This window comes from Orycteropus afer, unplaced genomic scaffold, assembly GCF_000298275.1.
Source record: "Orycteropus afer afer isolate SDZICR_OR568_19922 unplaced genomic scaffold, OryAfe1.0 scaffold00008, whole genome shotgun sequence".
Lineage (NCBI taxonomy): Eukaryota > Metazoa > Chordata > Mammalia > Tubulidentata > Orycteropodidae > Orycteropus > Orycteropus afer.
This window is the reverse complement of record NW_006921595.1, coordinates 17,223,131-17,228,847: the sequence shown is the minus strand read 5'-3', so window position 1 is coordinate 17,228,847 and position 5,717 is coordinate 17,223,131.

The window sequence follows — 5,717 nt, the reverse complement described above, 5'->3', positions numbered from 1 at the left end:
AATTATCTACAAGAATATTTTAAGTAGAGTGAGTCCCTGGGTGGTGAAATGGTTAATGAACTTAGCTGCTAATCAAAAGGTTGGAGGTTCTAGTCCACCCAAAGTCACCTGGGAAGAAAGGCCTGGCTATCTTCTTTCTGAAAAATCAGCCATTGAAAACACTGTGGAGCAAAATTCCACTCTGATACACATGGGGTTGTAGTGAGTCAGAATCAACAGAATGATTTTTTTGTTTGGTCGTTTGTTGTGTATTATATATGTCAATGCTATTTTCTATTAGCTCCAACAAGCATAGTTTATGTATCTTGCTGGAGGGAAAAGAACAAAGTAGTAACAGAGTTCTTCTGTGTAGGCCTGCTATCTCTTACAGTCTGCTCAGTCCATGGCTCTGGAATGCTCCTTGGTTCTCAGATACCTATGACTTGCCTGTGATAGAGCAATAAGGAAGAAAGAATGAAAACAGCTCATTGCAGAATTGTTTAAAAATGCTTTTAAGTAAAGTAGTTACTTTCAGTAACTTGAAAAAAAAAGGTGAAAAAATCATTGTTTAGTAGAGAAAATAAACTAAATGGTGAAAATAGAGCTCATTAAAGATAAATTTAGGGCTTGTTCTAGGCAGGATCCCAGGGAAGGTGCATTAATTACTTGTAGTGGATCTGCAGCTCCCATATTTGAATTTAGACTCTTATCCCTACGCACACAGTAATATTAGCAATCAAAATGGGAAAACAAAAAAATAGAATGTTTCTCTAAGTGCTAAAGGACTTTAGATTTTTTCCTTCCAAACAGTCAGTGAAATTTCTTGAAAATAGCTTTAGGGATATAACATTAAGTGCTTGCCCTTCTTCCTCTCACAATTAATCTTGATCACAAGTCTCTTTCCTCACCATAACCCTTAACATTCCTCAACTCTGAAAGATATAACAAAATGATATTCCTTCCTGAAGAGCATTTCTTCTCTATGCAGAGTAAATTGTGGATATATTTGAAGACACATTAACAGGAAGTATGTACTGAGAAAGAAAATGTGTATGGGCACTTAAAAATGTGCAGGTAGGATGAAATGTGTTGTATATAAATTATATCTCATTGAACATGTTATATATATAAACAAGAGTGAACACCACCTTTGCCAGCTGTATCCCTTTCATTTTGCCCTGTTTTCCACTGAAGTCTTAATATTATCTAATTCCCTTTGTTCATTATTGCTCTTCTCCTTTTCCCTTTGGGAACATTTAGGGGTTATTACTGATGACAAAGAGAAGATAAAGCTCTTCCATGACAAGTCAGATGTCTGAGAAAGACAGAAATACCGTGGTCTTTGGACTTGCATTTGTAATTTCATTCACAGAACCTTCCAAGGTATATGCTTTGTGTGTTTTCCACTGGCAAGTCATGTCATTCTTTTCTTACTTTACCATTGCTTCTGTCAGATATTCAAAGAATTCCTTCTCTACCTCTCTCTCCCAAACAGTTTCTTTCTTGCAGCAGTGAGGTGCATCTAGTGGGTTGAAAGTGAGGAGTAATAAGAAGGTTTCCTCTAGACTTGGTGGGTCTGGTGCTCCACAGCCTGAATCAGACCTTAGATAACTCTGCCATGTCATCAGCAATTTATAAAGCACTATATAGAAGATAGATATTATCTATGAAGTTCCATTTACTTAGAATTTGATGTAGTGCAAAAGTTTATACAAGCGGGCCCATTGCCCAGTCTCATGAGAACTCAGAAGACTGGCTTCTTGAATTACATTTAAGGAAGAAAGATTTCCTGGTACAAGAAATAGCACTGAGGTTAATCTCATGTCACATTTTTAGTGGAAAATTGCTGTTGACCTCCTATGTCCACCCTTTTACAGGAATAGATGCTGATTTCACCTGGTGATCCATGACTCCAAACTCTCAGGCTTTGTGGTCTGGGTAGGACTCAAAGAATGGAACCTGTGATGCAGGGTTGGCCATCAAAGGACCACTGGCTACAGTAATTGTTTGAGGAATGAGCATGAAACTTAAGTTGGTCCAATCAGAGTGACTCTTCTTGAAAGGCTATCAGAAAATATTCTTTTACCCTACCTATCAGTCATGGAAAGCTGACCTGTAATGATGTAAAATAGGAATTTATAAAGGATACTTGAACTGACATATTTGTGAGAGCCGGTAAAAGCATAGATCTTCCTCCTTCTTCTGTCTCAGATATGGATCCCGAAGTCATAGGGCAGGCTGAGGGAAAGTAAAGATAGACCTAGAGTGAGAAAAAGTGGGGAACAGGAACCCACATTTGTCAGTTACTGGCACTCATGTGAGGGTATCTCCTTGACTCTATACATCTCATTGAACACTCATGGATGACCTGAAGATCTGTATTCACACCTGGTCATGATTTGGAGAAGCAGAAGGAAGAGATCTCCATAAAAACTGGAGCTGCAGCTGGGAAGCTGCCCCCAACCAACAAACTGAGCCAAGGGCTGCATCAGGGTCTGACCTACATGTACCTTCCTGAATAATCACGGCTGCTCCTTCACTTGAGCTTCCATATATTCCACTGATTTTTTCTATGGCCAACCCTAAACAAATATATGTTCTGAAGGGAACTCTAAGAGTAGTTCAGTATAGCCACATTGACACACTACAAAGGCTATTGGGAAAACGTGAGGCTGACAGTGCTACTGCCATCTTGGCCCCATGAAAGGAGACCTCACAGCTACTGGGCCACTTTGTGGAGCCCAAGAATTGAACTAATATAATCAAAGGCCAAGATGGATGGAAAACAAGTTCTGTTCACATCCTTTACACCTTCATGCCTAGATTGTCTGAAAATACTCTTGGAATTTTCAGTTATGAGAGATAATAAATTATTTATGGTTAAGCCAGTTTGAAATAGTTTTCCTGACACCAGCCCCAAAAATACTGATAAATGACAATATTTAGCTTAGTGCTGTATGTTTGCACTAGCTGAAATTTCTTAGTAGGTTTAAAGAGCAACCTTAAGTAGCATGAAAATCCTTCCTGGATGAAAACAAGCAAAAGCTAGTTTGTAAATAATTATTGCTCAGATAAGAGGAAAGAATAAAAGATATTTTCCATTTTAAAAGTCCCAGCACAAAGAGGAGAAGGCAGAGTTTCAATTTTCCATGAATAGACTTTTTATCAGGAAAGGTTGACAGTTGGAACCCACACAGAGGCACCTCAGAAGACAAGCCTGGTGATTTGCTTCTAAAAGATCACAGCCTTGAAGACCCTAGGGAGCACAGTTCTATACTACACACTTGGGGTCACCATAAGTAGGAATCAACTGTCAAGTAACAACAACATTAGATTACAATTGACCTTTTCTCTATCTCCCCTTCACACACTTCTTGCTTTCCACCATCATGGAAGAAGTGTGGTAAGCACTGAATACGGATGGATGTCTTGGGAGTAAATGAGGTTATTTTCTTCCAAAAGAATGGATTTTTCTACTATGCTAAGAAGAAGGTAGGAGCTAATTCTATGATGTCATTGAACCTAATATATGTAAGGCCAATAGTGCACCAAATGTGTAAATCCCAAGACTTGAATTTGATAAAACCAGTTTCAGTCAAATCAGTAATTTCATTATGATTAAGTTTTGATTTTCAACTACTGATTGTATTTACATGAATGTGCTAAATGTTCCAGTATGCAAAAAGGGTATGGGGGTGCAGTCCTCTGACTTCTAACTTTACAAGTGGGAGAGAGAATCGCTATCAGCAGGATCAGTCCAAGGCTGATTCCTATCAGGCAGATGTCAGACATGCCACCACCCTCCAACTCTTTTTACCAATTCTGACACCAACTATTCCTCCCACAGCACTCTCTACTTTTCTGCTAAGTTTGATAATTCATTGAGTTGGCCACCCAGAACTTCTAGACAATACTCATAATTATGGGGTTTATTAAGGAAGCAACAGGTTACAGTTCAGGTGCAAGAATGTTCAGGATACAATTCTTCAATCAAGACAGCCTCCCTCAGCCTTGCCCATAGGCATGCTGTCTTTGGTCTTCAGCCTGTCTGCCTGGCCTTTACTCTGCACGAGCAAGTGTCATAAAGTGCTTTTAGCTCTGCCAGTACCCAAAGAAGCACACCACTCCTCCAGCAGTCTCCTGCCCCAAAGGTACTCAGGTTTTTCTCTCTGCTCCATGGCTGAGACGTATGCTGCTCTGTCTTGTGTAGGTCTCTTGGTTCTGCTGCCACCATCTCTGTGCCACCTTAGAGCAGTTGTTGTTATGTGCCGTTCAGTCAGCCCAATTCATAGCAACCCCTCCTTGGGTTTCCAAGGCAGTATCACTACAGAAGTAGATTGCCCCATCTTCCTTCCAAGGAGTGGCTGGTGGATTTGAACCGCCAGCCTTCTGGTTAGCAGTCAAGTGCCTTAGGCACTACGCTACCAGAGCAGGGGTCTGGATATGCTCTAGTCCTGGCTCTTTGCTTCACGACAGTAAGATCCCTCTTTCAGCCTCTAGATGGCTCATTTTAAGCATGATGGGGTAAAACCTTATTTGTACAGCCCGACCCACTCAAGGGTGCCATGTAGGTTATTTACATTATTAACAAGCTAGCCACTTCCATGATGGGCCACAAGCACTTACATTTGCATAGTTCCAGCCAGTCATCTGGTGAGAATCACAATAACCACGGCTAGAAGAGCCATATTAAGTAATTCACTGACCCACATGGTACAGTCCAAGTGTGAACATTAAGTGTGAACTTAAATATTAGCAACACTTAAAATCTCTTTCCAGGTGCAAAAGCACAGTCAAAATATCTCTGAGGAAAAAAAGGAAGAAAGAAAAGAAATACTAGATTCACCCAGTCCTCCAGTGATGAGGTGAGACATACTAATGTTAAAGTGAGGTTATTTAGTTCTTCACATCTTCTCAGAATCCCATCCCTTTAGATGCGGAAGCATCTTACTGAAAAAAGAACATCTGCCTACCTTATTACCAAGTGCTATATGGTCACTTTTATTTTGTGTTGTGGATCAGTAAATATTCAGGCAATAAATGAAGAAACAAACCTTCAACATATTATTGTATTCTGAAGAACATCTTTTGATTAACCCTATCTAGTATGATAGATTGGGCAATCTACTTCCGTAGCGATACCACCTAGGAGACCCAAGGAGGGGTTGCTATGAGTCAAATCAGCTTGATGGCAGTAAGTAAGCTGCTTTTTTTTTTTTTTAGTATGATAGCAGCATGTGATCTTTGAAACTTGACACTCAGTAACCAATAAAGCATGAACCTGACGCACACAGCACATCAGGGAAACCTCACGGAAAGGGGGAATTTATGTACAAAAGAAGAAAAAAATATTTTTTAATTGGAAAAGTTTCCAACAACATAATTTTTCATCATTCTCCTCTTCCTTTGTATTATCTCCAATATTCTTTCCTAAAACCAAACCCACTGCCATCAAGTTGATTCCAACTTATAGAGACCCCATAGGACAGAGTAGAAATGCCCCATAGGGTTTCCAAGGCTGTGAATCTTTATGGAAGTAGACTGCCTCATTTTTCTCCTGTTAAGTGGCTGGTGAGTTCGAACCACCAATGTTTTGGCTAGCAGCTGAATGCCTTAACCACTGCACCACCAGAGCACTTTCCAATATTCTTTGTTGTTGTTGCTGTTATTGTTATGTGCCGTCGAGTCGGCCCCGACTCATAGCGACCCCTCCTTGGGTTTCCGAGGCAGTATCACTA